The sequence below is a fragment of the Grus americana genome, chromosome 2 (assembly GCF_028858705.1).
Source record: "Grus americana isolate bGruAme1 chromosome 2, bGruAme1.mat, whole genome shotgun sequence".
NCBI classification, from domain to species: domain Eukaryota; kingdom Metazoa; phylum Chordata; class Aves; order Gruiformes; family Gruidae; genus Grus; species Grus americana.
The window spans coordinates 89797404-89821163 of NC_072853.1; the positions used below are offsets into that span (position 1 = coordinate 89797404).

General features: G+C 41.4%; 1 protein-coding gene across 5 annotated transcripts in view; it reads left to right on the forward strand.

The window, feature by feature from the left end:
* The window catches only part of CDH6 (cadherin 6), a 111576-nt gene that overhangs the window by 25119 nt on the left and 62697 nt on the right, over positions 1–23760 (forward strand). For 2 of the 5 annotated variants that reach the window (XM_054816043.1, XM_054816046.1), the window contains exon 2: positions 22482–22585. The exons of 1 other annotated variant lie outside the window; for it this stretch is intronic. The gene's annotated coding sequence lies outside the window, so the exon portion shown is untranslated. Of the gene's footprint in view, positions 1–20373; positions 20593–22481; positions 22586–23760 lie in introns of all 5 variants that reach the window. 2 more of the 5 variants (XM_054816044.1, XM_054816045.1) reach the window with 2 other exon arrangements.

Below are 23760 nucleotides of genomic sequence, written 5' to 3' on the forward strand. Positions count from 1 at the left end.
GTTATTCCCTTTCCACAGTCAGACCCTGTTTGCATTACTGCAGATTGGCACCATTCCTCTAGTATAAATCTGCCCTCACTCAGCCCTGGAAGGCTTATCCCGAAATAGGTGAATTCTCAGACCAAGCAGAGCTTTTCTAGCAGTTTTTGTATTACATGCCCTGCAGAGAGTATAAGTCAGAACTTGATCTAAAATGTCCTTTATCACCCTGTTGAATCCCTGCTGTGTTTAGCAGCTGGTGCAACTTAAAATAGCCTTCAGGCTACTCTAAATATTGCTGAATTTCCCGGGAACGTAGCACTAGGAGGAATCATTTGGGACATTGAGTCCAGCTCTCCTATAATCACAAGTCTCCACATAATGGACATCTAGTTTGCAGGAGTGCACTGCACACTTCACCCTTCAGTACATCCTGTAACCCATCTGAAACCTGAAGTACAAGATGCAGAAGCAGCTTAAAAATGGCAAAACATTCCAATAAAGGAGAGGAAGAGATCAAGGGTATGATCTGGCAGAAACTGACGGAGGACTAGTAGTATATAAGGATGGCTTAAAGCCACCTTTAACCTTACCTTTGCTCCCCAAGCTGCTCTTAAGTCACAGCTTGGAGTGAGTCAGGCTCCCCTGTGCTGCTTTTGTGCAATACTAACTTTGTAATCCTGTCTACAAGTACGAAGCATTGGCAAAAAGATTTGTGCCACTCATTTTAAAGCCCGAGTGCTTTGCAACTGTGTAGGAGTTTGTACCATATGGTTTCTGCTGGATCACGTAACGTCATACTGATGAGCTGAAAAATGCATAATAAAATAGTTTTGTTACTGGCCAAAAGCAAGATCCTGCTCACTGTGGTAATGTACTGCTCCAAGTCTTATGTCCCTGTCAATATATCCCCATATGAATTACAGGCTCGCATTACACGTGAACACTGTTCAACTCTGTAATACATGACAGTAATGACTAAGGAATGCATTGCCTCAAATTGTACCTATGCTTTTCCTACTTTCTTGCTACATTTCCACTAAAAAAACCTACCACGGGCAGAGTTAATATCTTGATTACTTTTTAGGGCCCACTGAAAAGGATTACGATCCTGTCAGTCATTCTGATTCCTTTTAATGAATAATTAAAATTATGAATGTGAAATATATTCAGAAATTATTTTCAGGAGCTTGAATTTTACTTGCCAGCTTTTCCATTGCTTATTAGTTAGATTGACAATGACACATTATTGCTCATCCAATAAACTTCTATGCAATACTGGACACAGTGGCAGAGCTTCATGTTTCCCAAGAAAGGAGCAGTCCAAAAGCAATAATAATTCCTCTTCTTCAGAAGTCTAGCTGTTTGCAAAAGTCTGGAAAAGTTTATGCCCTTACTTTCCAGTATGTCTACAGTTTTGTGCTGCAGTTGAGCCAAAAGAGGCGTATGTAAATACATCTTTAAGTGCACTAATAAGAACATGTCCGAGAAAATAGTCTCATCAGGGCACACATAGCTGTTAGAGTAAGTGATAACAAGGGAAGGATCTTGACATTTTCTCATGCATAAAATACAGCAACCCGGAAGGTCTTAGGGAAAGACTAAAAAAAAAGCTGTTAGCAGTATCTGTAACATACAGGAATCCTGCCCCCGCTCCCATTTCCTCCTCTCCCTCACGCGCTTGCAATATGTTGTAAGGGTGCAAGCGTGAAAAATTACACATACAGAGTTACTCGTAGGCAGTACAGAGGCACTTATCATTTTTCTTGGTGTGTGTATTTGTTTTTGATTGCCAAACATCATAACTTGGCTATTATCATGGAATGAATTGGGCAGTAGGTTTTGCACCTGGCATGTTATTGTTTGCCTTGAAATCCTGCAAAGGTATTAGATGTTAGGGTATCACTTCATGTTGATGATAGGGACCTAATTTTCCCTGTAATCTGAATTTAGTTTATGTCCTTGATCCTACATTACATGGAAAGCTCTCCTTATACATATCCTAATATAGTCATATACTGACAGTCACCATTCATTCAAACAAAAACTTGTAAAAATCTATTTTATATAAGAATATGAATAATTTCTGACTTGTTGACTTCTATAATAAAGCAAAAGATCTTATACCGCATTGTTTGTTGGGAGGGGAGGGAGTAGGCTGGTAGGGTTTTGTTTGGAGTATTCTGACAAGTATATAATGTTTCACATCTTTTATGGGCTTGACTCGTCTTGCATATTTGTGCAACACTGTGGGATCAGCAGAGACAAACATCATTTGTCAGATATCTGTGTTTTATCGGTTCTCATTCACGTCACTGTTGTAATTCCTGCTACCTTCCACTCTTACGGCTGCTTTGCAGTACACCCCACAACTCTAAGCTTTGTGGCCGCATCCCTAAATGTAGAAATATAGAGAATAGGAAATGTTTGGGGTTTTTTGTGTAAAAGGAATATGTACTGCAGGAACCACTGCAACACATAATCCTGCTAAACCCAACTTCACTAATGTCCAAAAGGGAATGGGACATGTGTGCGGACACAAACAGCAGACTCTGCGTCAGAATGCCCCAGCGTCCCCATGACTGCTTTTGGAACGTCCATAATGCCTCTGATTTTCAGAGTTCAAAGCAGTCTCTAACTCTACCAGATGGGGATCCCCACATGGAAAGCAGATTATCCCTGTATCAGCCTGTTGCTGGGATCTTTGACCATTCCTCTAGATGTTGACCATCCACCAGATGCTGGCCACCTTCCGAGAAGAGATACCGGACTAGATCTGCCATGTGTTCGTTCTCAAACAGCACAATGGCTCTAGTTCTATGTTCCATATATTTTTTCAGTGCTTCAGGAGTTCAAATTCTGACTCAGGTTGAACTCTGCTGTAATGAAATAGCTGTGGCCTGGAAGGGTTATGATGCCCAATCTTTTAATGCCCCAGCTAGAAGAGACAGAAGAGCACAGAGGTAGCAAATGCCACTGCACAGTACGCTCGCCAGGTACCTGGAGGCGTTATGCTGTACAAAAGCATAACGTCGTCAAGCACTTGGGTGATTCAGCTCCTCCCCATCCTCAGTACTACCTTGTAAGAGGTATAACTGAGCTCTTTTTTCTGTTCTTTTCAGATCTTTTTTCTATGTGTTTTTGTAAAGTCAAACAAATAGGAAAATTAATGACAGCACATGAGTGCACCACAGAATAATGCTACTTAAGGACTGCTGTGCCCTTGGCTCCAATTAACCTTAGTGTTTCTTATAGGTTGCAGCCAGCTGCATCAATCACAGTTACTTTGGTCAGGGAAAAAATCCATCATTATTGCAGCCACTCACAGATATATACATTATTTTCCTAAAGCATCATAATCCTCCACTAACCAAAGAGGGCCTGTGATCGCTGGGAGGAGATGAAACTCAATTTTCCTTCACATCTGCTTGATCCTTCGGTATAATCAGCACCGCATGCACCAGGCAAGGTCACAAACTATGGCAATGTTCATCACAACATGCAATCTCCCCATTCTAGTGCCATTAACTGCTCAGCAACCTCTCCTTCTCTATCCCACTGTTTTTAATCTGCTAGAGCACTTCAGAGCAGGAATGGGACAGCTCGCCTCGCAGACCCGTTTCCAAGACCGCTGCCACTGACCACACTTTAAGAAGAAGTCAGCAGTGAACCACTACCCCATTTGTTTCAGTGGAATAGGAAAAAGAACATCACAGTGGGATTTAATTTCGAGTTTGCTGGTCAGCACCTGCATCTAGGAAAAGAGTCTGCCGGCACCAGCATTACAGGCATTGCAGCATCTCCTCCGAGTAACTTCCTGACAGCTTGTAGACAACCTGTAGCTGATCTAGAGACAACAGGACCGAAAGCATAGTTTATTTTCTTCCTTTTATTTTTTTAAAGAGTAGAGAATCGGTGGTGTCATTGCCCTCTGTTACGAAGGTGGTTATTTGCAGAATGACATGGGCGACCATGCACTATGATTTTCTGAAAGCCTATTTGCTTAACCTGCATTGTTTTTGCTGAATTTTTGTTCAAACCCCGTAGTTTGCTGGAATCAGAAATTAAAGCAGAGCATACATCACCTGAGACGGGGGTGGGAGTTTCTGGTGAATCTCACCTAGTATTATTTCATATGGCTCTTGTGCTGCAGTTGCTTCTTTCATAAAAGCAGACCCTTCCCAAGCTACCTCCCTGCAGATCTGATGGGTCAGATGCACTCCCCTTGGCTTTGCTGACTACCTCTCTCCCTGACACTCATCGGGCTCTCCTTCCTCGTGGGGCTCTCCTCCTTCCTCGTGGGGCTGTCCTCCCCTGCTCACAAGACAGCACCTCGGCACTGCGTTGCCTCACTCCCCCTGCGTAAAGGTTTGCCACACGCAAGGGTGTCAGCCGCTTACTTTGAAGTTGCCCTCAGCTCAAACGAGGCAAGGTAAAAGAAGCAGAGGCATTATGAAATAAGCAAGATAGGCCACAGGTGCACAGAAGTAAAAAGATAACCAACTCCCTGTCTTCCAAGTAGCAACATCAGCTCTAAATAGCTCGCTCTGTATGTATCCAGCTGACGAGCTGACAGATACTTCACAGCCCTCTGGCTGAGGATTTGGTTCTTATGCAAACCTATGACTTCAGATTGCATCCACGCAAGAGGATCTGGGATTTTTATAGAACCAGATGCATCTTTTGGCAGGAGGTATATATGCGTGTGTGTGGAGGGGGGCACATTCAAATTCAAATTCAAATTCTCCTCTGCCTTCTTTTTCCCTGCAAGGGAAATTGTTAACTCAGGGAAGACATTTATGTTACCAGACCATTGTTTGCTTTTCGCAGTTTCAGAAACGCTATTGTACTTTGGGAATGACAAGGTGTGGTGGTCTCCAGTATAGATGATAAACAGAGTCACTTCGCTCCTGGTCTGCCAACCCATTGTAAGACAGAATGTTCTTTGCTGTTTGGCAAAGGGAAAGTCTCAGTACAAAGCTTCTTCCCACGCGGAGCCCTCCACCACGCTTACAGGTGTGTCACTGGAGAAAAACTAAAGTGCCCTGAACTTTCAGAACAGTATCAGAAGAGTTCATTCACCTTCTTCCCTACCCAACTCAAACACAAAATGCCTGTTTGGAAGGAATAAGTTAAATAAACATGCTGGAAACATAAACCCATTTATTTCAATGAGTGAGAGATAAGATGCAGAAATCCATTCCTCACCTGTAATCCCTACTGTTTTTATGTGCACTGAAAAAGTACTTCTATCAGCATGATGCCAGCCCATCATTTCTTAGATAATGATCAACATTTTCTCTGTTATGCTCTGCTTCTTAGGCCTCGATTCAGCAAAGCATTCAGGTACATCTTTATCGTTAGGTCCGCTAGCAGCCTTCAGTAAAAGCATACAGTTTGAAAGTAAAGTGCTCTGCTAAATTGGGTCCTTCACAGGACTAAAGGGAAAGCTCACACAAGAGCAAAGCAGCATTGCTTTCCTTCCAGTCACACTTGTTTTATTCACTTGCTCTTGCTGCGTACAGCTGTGGATTGCTGGCAGTGTGCTTGGATGGCATTTGAGGGATTCGCAGCTTCAAAGATGAGATGTGCCAGCCTTCAAAACAAGCTTGTATAAACACGGGAAACAAAAGCATCCATGTAAACAAAGCGAGGCAATACATATATTCACACCTGAGCAAACACACGCGCTTTTACACGCAGCCCTGTATCAGCAATGCTCCAGCAGGTTATATAGCATTCACTGTATCAGCAGACGTAGCTCTCATTTCTGCTATTGCTTTTCTCTTTGCTTCGTGATCAGAGAAGCGCTGGGGCCAAGCCTGCTAGTTTTGCAGCACGCTGTAAAATGTATGAAGAGGTTTCAAAAGCTCTGACAGTGTCTCATCTATACTGAACTAACATTATAGTTGTGTTCAGGGAGTGCAGTGTGCTACATATCATTGAATTCCTACCTTATTTGGTGTTGTCCGTGTACTTTTTGAGTTTCTCTACCTTTTGCCTGTAAGCATGGATTTGTCAGTTGTCTTGCTGAGATTTTGGGGGGAGGGAGCTATTGTTTATTTTTTGAAAAAGACAACGAGATTTTAAAACATATCCTCTAATTCAAAAGGCTTGTGGAGGCTGTGTGTAATCATAGAGATCAGAGGATCAGAACTAGGAAAAAAACATAACAGTGCAAATATGAAGCATTTCTGAACTCTCTGCCACAAAAGAGCCACCAGATATCTCACTATTTTAGGGGAAACAGGTTGCCTCCCTGTAGTCTTTATTGCCTCAGCTCCTTCCCTACCCTGCCACTGCCTACACGAAGAAGCAGCGCTATCTCCATGGCTGGTGTAAGATGAGCTAGATTCTCTTTCCTGCTCCATTACAGAGCAGCACGTGCAAGTCACCATGGAGGCGTTAGCCTTTTGGGGGCTACCCAGGCCCACTCTCAGTACCAGGTAAATACTGATCCTGGACGCACAGACAGAGCATGTGGAGCTTCTCGTGTCTGAGCATGCTTGGCCGACTAGTGCACCAGTTTGGCGGGCTCCTGGATTATTCAGGCTCACTGTCATCCCCTTAGAGTTGAATAGGCTGACTTCCTGAATAGCCCCTAGTCCCATTTACTTCAGTAAGAGGTAGAAACGTTCAGCCCTAACCACAGTTGGCTCAGGCTTGACACACTCTTCTGTATGAGATTTACAAAGGTTTAATGTTACTTCAAGAGACTTGCAAAAGTCCCTGAGGGAGTTCGTCCATGGGAGTTAGATGCCTTCACGGGATGCACAGAAGTCAGCTGGGTGCCTAATTCCCATTAAGTTAACTCACGCAAGTATTTTTCTAAGTCCCTCTTGGCACTAATCCCTCTTGGCTTCCCTTCCCTCTTCTCCTTCCCCCCTTCAATCTTTTAAATAAAGATAGCACTTAGCATAAAGATGTGTTGCAAGGCTCTACTCAGTGCCTATAAAGTGGTTTTCAACGCTGGCAGAAGTGCCTAAGTGTACAGTATTCAGTGAAGCTGGAAACAGTGGGGATTTTTATGGAGATGATGTGCAAGCTCTGTTCTATCAGATACATTCATCTCAAATTTCCCTGGTGTCAACATCATACAGCTAAAAGAGGGTGCCGAATCCCCAGTGCTCTCTGTGCCTTTTGGCACTGCAATTAAATCCCCCAAATCTGATTCCCATTTCATCCATTTCTGCATGACTGAAGCAAAAGATGTGGTTTGAGGGATAAAAGAACAGGAGACATTTTAGCTAAAGCAACGTAGCTAAGTCTTAGTTATACTTTGTTATCTTCAAAGAGAAGACACATAATATATAAAGCAACTGCATTACAAACAAAAAAAACACATAGAGAGTAGGGAAGGGTGGAAGCATGCAACTGACAAACCAGTAATTTGGTAACAGGGAGATGAAATACAACAACTGATTTGTTTATCAGACCATTCTATTAACCTCGAATGCTACATTTAATCTCTTATAGTTGAGCTTTCCATTTTGTTATTAGGCCTTAATAGCTAAACTGGCATCTTGCAGACCGGGCCAGGAAATAACAAGCAAGCAAAGGGCTTCAGCCACAATTCAGTCCCTTCATCTATTCTGCACAGAAGCTGCAGCAGCCCCCATTTTATGATGTTGCTGAAGTCTTGTTCCTACATCCTCTTCTGGCTGCGCTGCGCTGGTGAAGGAGACACCACTCCTCCACCTGCAGGCCACCTTCCTGGAGCTGTTCACCTAGACCTTCTCCTGGGAGCTCTCACCACTTTCTTTGTGTCAAGACTGTATAGTTTCGCTAGCGATCTGCAAGCTACAATGAGCTTGTCTTGACTGAAATGGGTTAAGGCGTAGTACAGCTAACAATCTCCTCTCCTGGCAGGGTGTACAGATGAGTGTCTGATGACAAAAAGGCTCTTAAGCCAAGACAGCTGCAGCTGAGAGAACATGTGGACAAGACTTCGCTTCCCCATGTGAGCCCATTGGTTGTGTAAGGTAGAGCTGCGGTGCAGTTTATGCTCTAGCCATTTAGGCAGGAGCAGGCCAAGGAAAACAATCAGGAGAAAACACTTGAGCCAAAACTTTCCCTTTGCTACTGGGCCAAAGAAAGGCTGGAGAGCAGGCTTAGATGTGGTGATTAGCGCAGTCAGATGGATGGCCTGGGTGCTATAAATATTAGAGTATGTTACGTAGCCTTATCACAGCAAATTGAAAAGGATCCAGCTCAGAGAGCCCCACCAGAGCACAGTGGCTGGAGGTGGGAAACGGGCTTGAATGCTGTTCCAATTTGGTGGACACATTTTGATGTCCCAGCTGAGGCTCCTGAGGGGAAATAGGAAAAGGAGGGTCTAGCTTGTGAACCGTGCCAAGTGTTAGCTGCCACATTGCCTGCCTGCCTGCATCAGATTTGCATAATTTTGCCCTTCCTCAATAGCAGAAGTGCACGCACCTGGAGGGCTTTGATGGCAGAAGCACGAGTGCCTGGGGAATTCTGGCACCGCCAGGGTCAGCTGGCAGCTGAGGAAAGGTTCAAAGGCTCTAAAATCTGAGTTCGGGGCCCAAGTTCTCGGTCCAGGACACAGGACAGGGGAATTGATCCTATTGACTGCTCCTGAATTGACCCTATTCACTATTTTATTTCAATGGCTGGAGAAATATCACAGTTCTCAACCTGTTTTTTTCCCTCAAATGTCATTAATCCATTAAAAATACCACATAATAACCACTCTTACTCCATTCCTTTCTTCCATTTTTTTCCTTCTTGATGTACTCATGTTTTTAAAAGAGGACAAATTAATAAAGCTTGTTCCCCAAACTCTGCCAATTATCTAAGTGGAGGCCGTTATCAGCCACGTTTGGGAGAAAAGAGGCATCAAATTACCTATGCTGGCAGCTAATGCCAGAGCAGATTATATGTAAAACTGGTTATATTCACACCAATGATTCGGTGAAACAAAATAGGTTACTCCATGGCCATCCTTGTATGTGTAACGTGACAGGTTTCATGAGACAGGGAAGGAAGAAAGTACCATTTTTTAATTAGAAATGGATTCCACCCTACTCTTCTCAAAGTCCATGCAAGAAATCCTCTGAATTTAAGTAGATATAAGACAAAGGCAGAAACCAATAAAGAATAAAATATTATTGTCTGGCCAGTAAGAGGCTTTTACTGAAATATTATTGAGTAGTAACAAACAAACATGAAAGCTACAAAACTGCACTTGACATGAATGTCTTTTTTAAAATAAACAGACATGTTTGATTATTTGTAATCCAGTATAATCCACTGTGTAATGTTAAATATTTTAAGAGAATTTTTCTTCCATTTGTTCTCAGCATGGTTGGCCTGAAGCCAAAATGTTGTTATTTTTAAAGGCAACACTTCACTAAGGGTTTTGAGTTTCTTTCATGTTGGCTCTTTTTATAGCATTTTGAAATTGATTGTGCATAACAAATTCACAAACAGCAAAAAAACTATGGCAGCACATATCTCTTGTGTAGGTAAACTCCTGGTCTCATTTCCCAGGGAGGAAGGGACTCTACAAAGTAGTTGCTAGGAGAAATAAAACAGACCTGTAAGTATGGAAGAACAGTTAAAATCCTGCTTTTACACCTACAAAGCCAAAATACAGTCAGTTCCTCTTTGCACCTCTGCCAGAGAAGGAGGAGCGGGCAGTTTTCTTAAAACACTACAGAGCTGAGGATGCCACTGGTGGAACTGGGCTGAGCCTTAGCCAGGTATAGAGGTCTGGAGAGAGGCTGGGTTGTTGATGGACTGAAACCAGAGCCCAGGTTTTATCACACGGTTTTGAATACACTGTTTAATGGCATTTCGGAGCCAAAAGATGAAGTAAATCAATCTCTGTAGGAAACTGTTTTCCTCAGTAGAAGGTAACACAGCAATTTTTCTCTGTTAGCTTTTCATTCCTGGCAGAGAGCATGCTTTTGCTCCTCCTGGGGATGCAGCTAGCAGATAGAGTTTGCTACGACTATTCTGTTCCTCCTGGTCCCATCAGGTATTTCGCACCCCGCTCCACTCTCCTCCCTACGACAGGCTGCCGTGGCCCCTTCCATCTGCTGTTCTCAGTCTCAGCACATTTCAGATCTTGAATTTAAATGTCTAGAATTAACCATGCCACATTTGAAAGTCTGGGGCCCGGCCCCAACATGTATTTGTTTGGCTTTCCACTCAGGAGGTGTTTTGTCTCGAACAATGAAAACGCATTGTAAGTACAGATTGGCTTTCATTGCATTCCAGCTCTGGGGTGGCTAGGACACAGGTTTTATTTCCAAATATTATTTGGCAAACATCAGACTAGAAACATGCTTTCCTAAATGAAAATAAAGATTCTCTGACAATCACCCGTCTCCAGGAGCTGGGGCTTTAATTAAAATATCAATTATTGCAAGACTTGTAATGAAATTGCCACTTGGCTGTGCTGAACGTCTCACATTCCTGCCCTACTCATGCATGCTTCTAAAGAGGTAGCATCCCTTTCTTCCTAAAACTTTCTGCAATGTAAAAAATAAGCTGCGTGAGCAGCCCAATTCTCTTCCAAGATATTTGTATAGACCTATAACCTCTTTCAGGGATTTTTTCTTAATTTGTATTCCTTCACAACCAGCAGAGAGAATGAAAAGTGTGGCAGGGAGAAACTCATTCCAGGAGTTCTGCAGCACCCTGCAGCTCAGCAAAGGTAATTTGTGTAGTTACAGCTCTTCTCTTATTGAACACATCTGCAGCAGTCATTGGATTGGGATGTTTCCTTTATGCCTCCTTGAGAGCTAGTACATGTCCTGGGTGAAAGGTTGAATTTGAAAAATGTTCATACAGCTTGTGACCAGCTATGGGAATACAAAAGCCAGACTACTTTGATCCTATCAAACCACAGAAATACTACAACACAAACACACAAAAAGAGAAACAACAGAAAGGAGTCATGGGTAAACAGCTATTTATTTGTTATGATCTCACCCTAAAGATTTTCTCGTTAAGACTTAATGTGGTTTGGTACATAGGTGAGCTGGGGCATGGGGTTGGAGATCAAGCCTATAAATAACAGCATGTAAGAAAAACAGCTTAAAAAAATGTTCAGATCTTTTTTCCTTGTCTAAAAAAGAATTTATAGATTTTACCCTTCTGCTATAAGGATGAAAATAAAGTAGGATATAACAGCCTTAAAGTGCAATCAGAAGCAATTCAGGGAAAAAACCCCTAATCATGACTAAAACAAGTGCAGCTGCAGGCAGAAGAGGACCCACAGCTCAAGGTTGATGTTACCTACCCAGCCAAAAGTATAAGGAATAGTGTTAGAGTGCTCACGGGGTACTATCCCCTCACAGTGGCTGAAAGAGATGTGACGGCAGTACGTGCTCCCTTTTAAACCCAAGGGGAAATTCTGTTTGACCAAGCCAAAGTTGTCTGCTGCTCCTTTCCCATCCCTCCCAGGCTCTGAAATGTTCAGAAATAAAATGGTGACCCATCCTACTTCTGATTTTCTTCCTGCAGTTTTGCATTTTAACATCCTTCCTGCCACACTTAGAACTACGAGTATTACGTTCATATATATCCAGGGAAAGGAAAAGACAGACATTTAATAAGTGTAGATTCCACACTGTAGAAGTTTGTCAAAGTTTGCACAATAGACCAACTGACAATTAATCTTCCTTTCTCCCCCCAGCCACAAGCTGTGCTTACATCCCCCCACGTCAGCAAAAGCACATTCATCAATTATCTGTCTCTTTCCCATCCCACTCACCAAACGGCTGTAATAAAAACCCCAAAACCTTATAAATTACTCCAAAACACAAAGGGAAATCTCCATTTTCTAACAACTTTGCTAATTTTAAATGGAATGGGGATTCTTTTTCCCTCATGTTTCATGCTAGCGTATACTTTCTAGGACATCATATTTTGTTATCAATTTACAGCAAGTATTCATCCAGATTACTACAGGGTCCTCCAGCAAATGCAGAAACAAATTGACATTAAGAAGCCACACATTTTTCTGTAGGGAGTCACATTCTGCGAACCTTGCCTCCCCATAAGTATGCATAAAAATGCAGCTCCTGGGAAAAAAGATTGAATTCTTATCCTGGGGGAATGGAGGAGGGAAGCTGTACTATTAATAAATCCAAATGTTAGGCTTAACTCCATATGCAGAGTTTAGGCAGGGATGATATATTGTACTCCCCCATTTGAGAAGGAATGGCAAGGCAGGCCAGGCATTGTCATTTTTCCTTGAAGACAACTCATTTGCCTTCATATGCTTATTCAGGACGTGTGGCTCGGGTGCCTTTAAACTGGGAGGCCCCACAGGAACCGTGTTCCGGCTCTTTCCCCACCATGTCATTTCAACCGGTATGCAATCCACTGAAGTGAAATGCTCCCTTTCCCTGTTTAGCTTTCAAGAGCAGTGAGGCATGTTGGTTTTTTTTCTTTTATGATTGAGAAAACCAACTCGTGTGTCACATCACGCACTGGACACAAACAGGGAGCCATCCATCACTCTCCCAGATTCCCTGTGTTTACTAAGGGGTCTGTTTAAGGAGCCGTTAAAGGAGCCTTAAAAGCCCCAGACACCACCAGGAAGGACACGTTCCCCCAGACTTCATCATTTGCACAGAAACTGAACTCTAGCGACTCTGCTCACATATATATCAGCACAGGGACCATGTCCAGGATGGTCTTGGACTACAGTTTCTAGATGCAGAGATTAGGGGAGGTAGAGACTAAGCAGCACAGCACAGGCTGGTGGTGTGACTACAGAGCTCCCCAGGACTGCCCAGGCTTTGTCAGGGGCCACTTCTGGCCCCTGAGCGTGCCAGAAAGCGAGGCTGCTTAAAGTCACCTTCATCCACCTTTCTCTCAGGCCTCCAAATTATGGGCTGCACCTCTGAGATGCAGCTCCGAATTTCAGTCAGCCTTGACTAATGAATTGATGCTGTCTGTTTTGGCATGGAGCTCATCCCTGCAGTGTGAAACTGCTGAGAATAGGGGACTGCTTCAAGAGCAAAACTGATGCTGTGCCCGAGAGGGCGATCGCAGCCCTTGGTTCTGCGTGCAGTCCCCTGCCTTTGATGCTGCTCCCAGTGGACAGCACAGGGGAGGGACAGCCACTCAAATTCCTTGCGGGGCTGAAGCCTAAGAAAATACCTGACCCCTGCGATGCCAGTTGATATGTCAGAGTGCCGCTGGCATAAGCTTAATATAAATGCAGTGAAAAGGTACATCTGGGGGGTGTGCCCTCAGTCTTCCTTGTCTGGCTCCATCCCAGGCTCACAGCTGGATAACCAGCTGCATCCCAGCTCTGAAGCGCTGCCAAGCTAGGAGCCTCTCTGCTGCCACTCTTTCTCTTTCTCCTTGCTGCTACTTCTCATTATTTTCCCTTTTTCCACACTTCTGCTGCATAAAAATTGCCCATCTGACAAAGAATGTTACAGTCAAAATCTCATTATGGGCACAGGGGAACACACCTTATATACAGAGCCAACAATTAGAGTTTATTGTTAGTCTAATTAATGTTTCAACAGTAAAATCAAAATGAATCAAACAGTTATTCTAAGTCCAGTCATGATGATGCTAACATTTATAGTCCATATTATCTAATTATTGCTAATTCCCATTAATAGCAGAATCCAATTTGTTAGTCACCAACTTCCTGGTATCTACCTCTTTTTGTCATGTTATGCTCACTTTTCTTAGAGTAGCAACAGCGAGTCATTAGCATCCTAAGTTCCTCGCTGGGAGGAATACGCTGAGGATGGTCAGAGTTTCTTCCTCCTTGGTCCTGGGTCTGCTTGGGCTTTGAACAGTCTGCTGCTATTGCTTTTTTAATTGGTGCCCAACTTCAGTTACAGAATATTCACTTAGGAGTTGCTGAAACAACATACACAGTATAATGCAATTTCACAGACTTAAGCTAAGACAAAAAATAAGTTGGACATTAGTCACCTGCTGGGCAACTGCTGGTTCAACTAAAACAAGCTAACTTAAGCTCGGGACTAGACAAGGCCTGAAGTTGCCTGTGAAACAAAATCTGCAATCTGTTGGTAGCAATGGCAATGTCTTATTTCCTAAGATGCAGAACTACAAAAGCTGTGTTCACACTAGTACTGCTGATGCATACGCGCTCTCCTTCAAACAAGCGTACACACCAATTACGTCAACACTTTTGTCAGTAAAAGTCTGCTTACCTGATGTTTTTCCAGTTACAGTCAAAGGTACTGCAGTCAAAGTGTTAGATGTTATTCCCTCAAACACCTGAGGTTTTCTTTCAAGCTGAAGTCACTCAGCTCCATTCACATCTGATAGAGTCACACTTTCATTTCAAGGAACAGCGGCTTGTGGTTTTAAGCCTCCATCCTATTCTGGATACTAACATCAAGGAAATGCTTTAGCCCTTCAGCACTGAAATCAAAGTTCAGTTCCCGCTGGCAATAGTAGTATTACTATAGCCATTACTAGTATAGGTAGTAGTGTATAGCACACAGATATGGGCATAAATATATATATATAAATATATATATATATTTATATATATACATGTAAGCTCAACACTCGGAACATGGTACTAAGTGACCGTATATCACACTTTTAACAAACTTCAGGCATTTATAAACAGAAAGGAATGAAAATCTAAAACCATAAATCTTAGATTGCCCATTTAATGAAATACCATATTTTTTCATAGACAGCCTGAATCTTGGATAATCCCTACTGCTTTATAAGTGCCCATACTTGAAAATAAGTCCTCTTACAACCTACAGTGTAAAATAACCTGCAGTAATTCAGAAGAAAGGGGTATTAGTTAGAGATTATGGGGAAGGAGCAGAGGCAGATAACTCCAGGGCAGACTTCCCCTCATATTACCTGCATGTACCCAACACCTGCATTGTTGCTAGGTTGCAAGGGGTTTAAATAGGAGAGAGAATCCAGTTTCTGGTTTAAAACAGATAAATTATGGATGGGTTAGGTAACTGAAAAAACCCAACATTTCATTACAAGACAATCAATTCAACAGATAATGTGTAGATGGAGCTAATAAATCGCTGGTGTAATTTTGATTTTGTTTTGAAACTGTCTTCATCCAGCAGGTGAGAAATATCATATAACTGTAAACGTCTTACAGCTTATTAAGATCATTAAAAACAAAGTTGTCAAGCCTTGAGTAGAAATACATGAAATCTTACAGAGTAATGAGAAGGATACACGTGTACGTATTTATGAATTTACCCATGTTCAGTTTTTAATGATTCCTCAGATTTTTCAGTGTCCATATTGTCTTCTGGTTTTGAATCAGTGCTAAAACATCACAGGATAAGAGGCTTAAATGCCGTTGACCTGACTGAAGTAAGAGTTAGGTTTCTAAATGCCTTTGAAGGTCTGGTCTTTACATTCACTCTTTTTTCACATGCAGAAATGGTAGCTTTGCAATTCTCATAAAAGGACTCTGAGGATAAATACAATAAAGATTATTAAGTGATCAAACTCCTTGGTAATGGAGACTATGCAGGTACCTTAGACAGGTGAATAAACACTCATGTTTGCGTTCAGGGCAATTTGTCAATTTTCAGCTTACATCAGTTGGCCCATAATTAGAGGTGAGAAAGAAACAGGAAAGCAGAAAGTGGGAGGACTTCAGGATCAAAACTAAGTGACCTTGACAGGAAGGAGGCTTTTATCTCTCCAGAAGGAAGCAGCCTAAGCTGACGACAGTCACAATGCACTAGAAGTGCATGCAATATTTAAGATACTGGGGTGGAACATATGAGTGCAAATAAATGCAATTTTTAGGAATGTTTGAGATGTAATTAAATGCATCCTTTGTTGCAAAAGCATGGATTTCTCTAGGTGCAGTCAGTAAACGTTTGATCACTTCATGTGGTATTTAAACCCCAATGTCTTCAGCTGTAGTCATTAAAATCAAGCTAACAGAAATTTTGCCAATAAAAAGAATAGCAACAATTGAAAGAAGCAATAGTAGAACTAAGAAATATTAAAAAAAAAAAAATCGGAGTGACACTCTGGCTCTAATGACATGAAGTTCTCATCACTTTCAACAGGACCAAGGCTGGTTGTTTCTGTTTGCTGCTTTCTATAAAAGCATCAGAGAAGTTTAGGTTTGGATCAAGAAAATACTTAAGACATATAGAGTAGTCTTTCTAGTAATGGAAGAATAGCAGATTTACCCTTCTCCGATGTAAAGAGCAGTGTCAGAGATTGTACTAACACCTCAGTTGATCAAGTTTCATTTCTTACCAAAAATACTGTTCTTGAGCATTAACTGATCGGGGAATACCTTTCAGATGAAAAGGATTTTCTGAAATAAGAAGCAAGTCTCTCTTGTCCAGATTAGTATCTCTTTGTTTTTTTAATCAGAGACATCTGTTTACAGGCATGAAAGCACAAATTATGCAGAAATAGTTTCTTTTAATTCTGCTCCTCCCAAACCACTTATGCAGTGTTTTTGATCTTGGCTATCAATCCTGGCAACTCCATGGAATTAATTCAGAATCAAAACCAAAACTCCACTGAGCAAAGACGGCCAATTTTGCTGTCTTCAGTGGTTTGTACAGAGTGATGTTCCACTGAATCCTGGACCAGGAACAACTACTTGCACCACAGGTTTTGTATTTTTAGGATTAGCTCCTTCAGTTGTCTAAAACATAAGGGCAGACCTGTCCTAGAAGTCTCCAATCCCCAATTTGTTGCATATGATTATCACATAGTTATTTAGTATTAACAATATAGTTAAGAGTTGCAGCATGATTTCCGTTCCCTTCCATGGAAAGCAATAGCAAAGAGTCTGCCTGGAACAGATTTTAAAAATAAAGCACCATATTCAAGTCTGCATTACACAAGGGGAAGATTTCAGTAATTCCATTAGAGATCTCACTTCCAAAAAATAGAAACTCTGTTTATATCCCAAAGAGATTCCACATAAAATTGCAAAGAATTTAACAACACTATGAACACTGATTGATTTAAGTCAGATCGGAACCCCTCCTGGATTTTTTTTTTACCCCTAAGAAACAACATGTTTAGAGGGATCTGATCACATACCACTGAAAGGAACTTTCTTACTGGTTTCAACGGCCAGAGGAGTATGCTTTAATAATACAAGAAAAGGGGTTAGTCATCTGTGTAGTATTTGATGTTTGCAGTGTATGTATGCAGAGTTGTGTGAACGAAGAGAGGAAAAAAAATAAAAATTGTGTGATTCAAATTTCCTCAATATTCCTAATTAAACAACTCATTAAGGTTTTTCAAAGAACTAGTGACATAAGTGGCATTATTAAATACTTCAGAAGCTATTCAGTCACAAGTAACATTATTCTTTTATACATTTCCATATTCTGAGAAACATAAAATTACTACCAAAAAACATATTAAAAGGCCCTTTTCAAAGAAGAAAGCCACCTCACAGATTAGTGATTTGAAAAGAAAGTATGCATGTTTCCTATTCAAGAAACTTCAAGAGTTTCAGAAACATCACTCACTGTTCACAAAACCTCAGTTAAGTAATGAGTCATCGTGGCTGGAAATACACACTGAAGTGGTAAAGTTTATTGCCTCACCTGAAGTCACAGGCAGAGTGTAGATGCTTTGGGCGTGCAGTTGTTCAATGAATAAATAACATCCTGCCTGGACAAGAATGTCCCAGTGGTCAGACTGCTAGAACCTCCCTGCCATCGTGGTGTGGTATTTATTCACCCTGGATGAACCGCAAGCATGCCTTATTCCCATTTTAATAGTCATTATCCAGTCCTAGTGAGTCTGAAGTCACTCAGAAATGGCTCAGTCCCTCTCGCTGCTGCAGCTTTTTTTAATGCTAGCCATGGAGATAGCCCAGGAGGACTCGCCACGGGTATTTCCACTCTCTACCATCCAGTCTAGCCCTGCTTGAGAAGATCTTCTAGATATTAATAGGATCCCAAATCAGATCAAGAGATCTGAGAAGGGAGGCAGCAGATCTGCATTAGCTCTCCTGTAGCTTTTGCTTCTTAAGCTGTGCAGTTAATAGGGGTAGCATTAAGAGGCTTTTAAAGAAGCTATAGCATTTTAGTATAGCCTGTTACTATCACGATCAAAGAAATAACAGACTCTTTCATCAAAAAAGAGACATGACCTACTAATCTACAGTTCTTTTAATAGCACATTCGTAATGAAATGAGTCTTAATGGGCATCTCTCTATTTTCCAGCTGATTGCTCCTGTTGGAGCGTATTTGCACAAATGGAGTTCACTTGCCCACAACAAGCTGAGCATTGCAGGCATTTCTGATTTGGTAGCACTGTGCATCCATTTCACAGTGGTAAATGACCATGAAAGTCTATGAGAAATAAGAAAGCCCTTAACAATCAAATACAAAGCCAGAGTTTAGCTATTTCTATCCTCCCCAGGTCCAGTACCTTATGTCCCACCTAGCGATTGTTTTCGCCTAACTTCAGAGTGGGAAATTAGCATATGTTTCTGTCAAGAAGTAAAGAAAAATATAGTGAGCACTGAGCCTCTAGCAAAGAGAGAAAGAAGCAAACAGCAGCTGGTGAATGGAAAACTGCGTAAGAGAGACAACTGCTTTGCTCTACCACAGATGAAACGGGGCACGCTGGGAATGGGGGTAGCGAGGAGAGTCCCTGTCAGGGGGAACTGCAAAAGACATGCAGAAGAGAGTAGGGTCACTAAAAAAACCCAACACCCACCTCACCCCAAAAAAACCCCAAAAACAAAACCAAAAAAACCCCACCAATCAGTAGCAATGACATGTAGGGTTGTGGCTCTCCTGGAAATATGAAGTTACAGACAGTTGTAAATAAAAAATAGAAAAGAACAATCTCTTTTGTACATATGAAAAGTGCATAAGTTCTAATATGCCTAAATTAGAATCAGGTGAACTCTGCTTATCTGTTAGCCCTCAGTTGTACCATTTGCTATAATAATTCTGTTATCTCAGTCTCTGGGTTTCTTCTGTTGGAAATAAATCAGGATTTTAGCAATTAATATCATGTTTGACAACAACACGCACTGCCCAAAGCACAACCAAAACATTCCTGTCAAAGAATTTTCTTTTACTTGTGTCTGTTATTGAACTGCCTAATTACTACTGTCAAAAATAGTCAGGCTTTGATAGGAAGATATGCTGGTTCCTGTTGAAAAAAACCCCTTACCTCCTCCTTTCTTTTATTCCTGGCTATGCATGTGGCAGTATAGCCTCTTCCTTCATTATCACGCTACAATACTTGAGGGAGAACTGCAATGCCACTAAAACAGCTGCAAGCCCAGATTTTTCTCTTGTGTTTGGAGAGTATCGCTGACACCTTAGCTTTGAGTAATTGCTGATCAGCACAGAAAGGATGTGTTGTCTATGGTTCTGTCTCATTTATAGGAGCTTGTGGGTAATTTTCCTCTGATGGCATGGAGGTAGGTGCCTAATAAATGGTAGGCTGAGCATGCATGGAAAAAGCAAAACAGGGTATCTCACCTACATTAAGAAAAACAATTTTCAGGAGAAGCTGACCAGTTGTTTTGGGGTTGTTTTTTTTTTTTTTTTAATCTGTCTAAAGATTTGGAATAGTTCCCTCACTAGAGATTTTTGGGTGGTGGCATCTCATACCTTTCTCAGAATGGAGTTTTATTTAAAATGGCTCTATTTTTGCTTTACAATGAAAAGCCTAAAATGTCACTGAACGCTTCTAAGAGCCTGTCTAGGAGACTTTCAAGTACCGGAGTCTAAAAAGAAACAGAAGAAAAGGTATTCAAACCATATAGCTTTTTCAGTGGACAGACAAAATGCTTTAACTTAGGCACTTCAAGTCACCCAAGAGCCTTTCACTTTCTATTAACTGGGTAGGGAGGCTAGGCTCCCTTTCAGACATCAAATTTCAATACATAAGGTAGACTGAATTTCTTTTTGATGACACTCCTGCTTTGAAGAACCTCCTGGTTCCCTATTTATAAAACAAATAAATAAATAAAAAGGGTTAGGGAAAAACCCAACTTTGTAAAAGCAACTGCAAGTTTGATTGTAGCTTATTGCATGTCTGAAAACAACAGTAACTTTCACAACAGGATGACAACACTGCAGACTTCCATCAGGTACTGCAACAAGGAATAAGGTTTTCCTACAGCATTTTCATGGCTTCAAGGGTACTTTTGGTACTGCTGAAAACCCTTTGGCTATGATTCCATGCACATCTGCTACTCTCTGCCATTAAGGTATTGATCAGGAATAAAAGACCCATGTACCGGATATGCACAGCAGTAGGAGTGCTACCGATCTGTTCTCTTACTAAATGTAGTCGATTGCTTAACTATTTTAGTCTTCTCTCCATCGAGGAAAAACTTAATATATTTTACAGTATTAGTCTGTATTACCTGCTAGTCACATACCTGTCCTCCATTTTAGATGACAACGCAGCATTAGCAAAATGCTTCCCACTGCAGGGGGACAATGAAATACCATGGAGGCCTGTCCCAACATCACCTGCAAAAGGCAGAAGAAGCTAGAAGCCTTTCGCAAGACCGGCTCCTGCTCCTGTTAATGCCTCGCAGAGGTGGCTTTCAAGGAGGACAGGATCGCCAGAGCTGGGTCCATCCGTCCTCCTCCAAATAGCTGCTTGCAGAGGTGACTAGCCCGTGACACCTACATAGGGTTGCTGCTCTTGCAGCAGTTACTGCTCTTGCCTGCACACCCAGGGAACGTCAGGTCCTTTTCCAGGTGCTACAGTGTCCACACACCCTCCAGCATACACCAACATCCAGCCGGCGTGTGCAACAAATGTGCACGTGGTGCTTAAGGCACAGATATTATGCCTTAGACTGGCACACCGTCAGAAAGGAAGAATAACAACCTTGTGATTAAAAAGCTGCTGTATGCCTCAGGAAATCTAAGTCCAGGTTCCAGCCCCAACACAGATATTCTTGAACAACCACAGAAAAGTCACTTAACGCAACCATACAATGGAAACAAGATTTCCTTTTCTGTGCCATTCCTCTATCTATCTTGTGTGTTGAGACTGTTTATGCACAGTGGATAAAAGATACGCTCCCAGTGTGGCTAAATACAGAGATTTAGAGTGGGCATCTCTGAAACAAGATCACCCTGAGGCTCTTTTCAAATGCCAGGTGAAAAAAAAAAATCAAAATATCTGAGAGCAGACAAACAACATCAATTCACTCACCAGCTACTGAATAAGGTCATACAGTCATCTTTTGCCACCACCATTCATGAACTAAAGAAGAAGATATACTTCTCACTTTCCCTCTTTTGTGAGTGTGTGCTTTTGTGAAGGCTGGTGTTCGTGTGCATTCAGATCCTTGAGGGTTAAAGCAGTTGCATTGCTCAAAAGGGCCATGTTAATAGATCCCAGTGCTGGATGGAGGTAGTAGTTATCTTAACATTTCTGCTGCATTTAGTTATTTTTATAGTTCTGGACCTTTTTTCCTGCTGAGAGCACTGAATAAAAAAATGACTTTGAAAGACACTATAATCAACCACTGCTGGCTGTGATTACATTGTGTACTTGTCTTCAGAAAGTACCTCTAGTTTAAAACCACAAATCTTTCAGTTTGAATTCTTGGCTCTGTTCTGTTTTGTTATTTCAGAGGTGTATTTACAGGAATGATCACTAAAGCATATGGGTTTATATAACAAAGATATCAAAAAAAGCAAACATCAGAAGATTAAAATTTCACCAGCTATCTTTACACTGAAAATTTGACAGTTTTTTTCTGTTTGTGACTGATATTTACAAATGAATGCCTCATGGACAATGAAGGAAAAAGGGCATTTGGATTTTAGAGCTGTAAAAGCTAATTCATACTTGAGAAAATTATTAGATGGAGACTTTCAGATCTGACTGGTCATAAGAGAGACATAATTGTACAGTAAGCTCAAACTCAACAACTGCTTTTTAAGTCCAAGTCAATTATGGACAAGTCTGCAGTGTTACAGCTTCTGAGCACATGAAACTTAGCTATTACTGAAAATCATATATAGCAAAGAATTCTTTGCTATATATGAAAATTTATCAATATATTAAAATATATGAATATGACACTGAAAAGAAGTGAATATGATACATTTGGAAGCCTCTATTTTTTGAAGTTAACTGGAATACTTTCTTTTCTTTGTGCAGCTATTGCTGTTTTAACCTTTCCCCCTGATGAGAAAGCAATTTTTCTGCAGATTTTCCTTACAGCCTTAATCCTTTCCTTGGAGCCCTGCCTGCAGGGTAGCAGAACCACATACTTCACATTTGTAAGGAGATCCCCAACGACATCCTAGGGTCCCGGCTCCTCTGGGTCATTCAAATTCTCTTAGGGACTTGGACATTGCGTATTTGGCATGGCTTTGCAACAAGGTAAAACCCAAGCAAATAATCACCAGATCCTTACCTAGCATGCCTCATTCCATACCACAGACTATCATACCTTACACAGCAAACACAGGACTCATTACTTTGCCAATACAATCCTCCCCCATTAATGCTTTCCCCACCTTTGGCTCCTCAGGCTTTGACAACGAAGTGTTGATGTCTTCCTCTCTCTCAGGCTTGATGAGTTAAACACTTGCACCTGATGTTTGAGCCAGTGGAAAGTCCTTCCAGCAGGACCATGTGAGTATGGAGAGTATCTCTCAATGGATGGTCTTGCAGGGGACTAGCAACTGACTCTCCTGCACAGAGAAACTGTGAAGCTGAAGCCTGCAGTCCAGTTACTGTGGCTGGCAGTTTGCTCTATAGAATTGTTTGGGATTTAAGCAGGGTCGGTGTGCCTGAAAAACTCAATTGGCGCTGGCTAGGTAAGCATCTAGAAGATATGGCATCAGAGTATTTTTAGTGCATCCCCACATCTTCTACAAAATTAAATATAAATTAAAGCTTCCAGGGCAGAATCCTCCTTTTCTTCCAAAGGCAGTGGTAGACACTTCATATAATACAGCTGTTGATGAAGCCAGGGACTAGTCTACATCTTTCCAACAACAACCATAAATCAGACCTGATTTGAGGGCAGTAAAGGCACATACACTGGTGCATTTATAGTGCAATCTGCTAGGATGAAAGAGCAGGGTCTATTCTCTGCCTCTGTGTATTTATCCCCAAGAACCTAAGCAATCTCCATGAGGATGGATACAGTTTATTGTGTCACATAAATGAAAAAAAAAAAAGTAAACAAAACACACACAAAAAAACCCCAAACCTAAACCTAACTATTCCTGTTAGCTGAATTTTCAGATCCATATTACACTCACCCGGGGTATATTGATATCATTTCCCATGCTCAGTTTCCTAAATTACTATGCCACATCATCCATTAACTTTCACCTCATTCAGTCTCAGTGTGAGAATAACAGTACATTATCAATTCTTGAAAATACAATTAACGTTCATTCCAGTGTACTAATGGACCTTAATCCTAATGTATGAAGCTTTGTATCCAACCCTCAAACAATGAAACTGTACCTAGATGACTAGGGAATAAAAGATCTATTATACTGGCACTTCTGTTTGAATAAAGGTTATGTCAGAAACTTTAGAGACACTGATGGTTGTTGGCATATTTAGAGGCTATTTAAAATCTAATAATCAGCAGCCCATAATGTCTAAGTTGTATAAATACATACAGAAATGTAATTGAATGCATAGGACCTGAAAAGAAATTATGCTCAAGTCCAGAGTCTAGAACACTTTATAAAGCATATTCCTTTGAGAGTCTATTGAGGGGGGAGTAATATGGGGCTGAACAGAAAGGAATGAAGAAAGAATGTTTTCCCTCTCCTTTCTAATGCCTC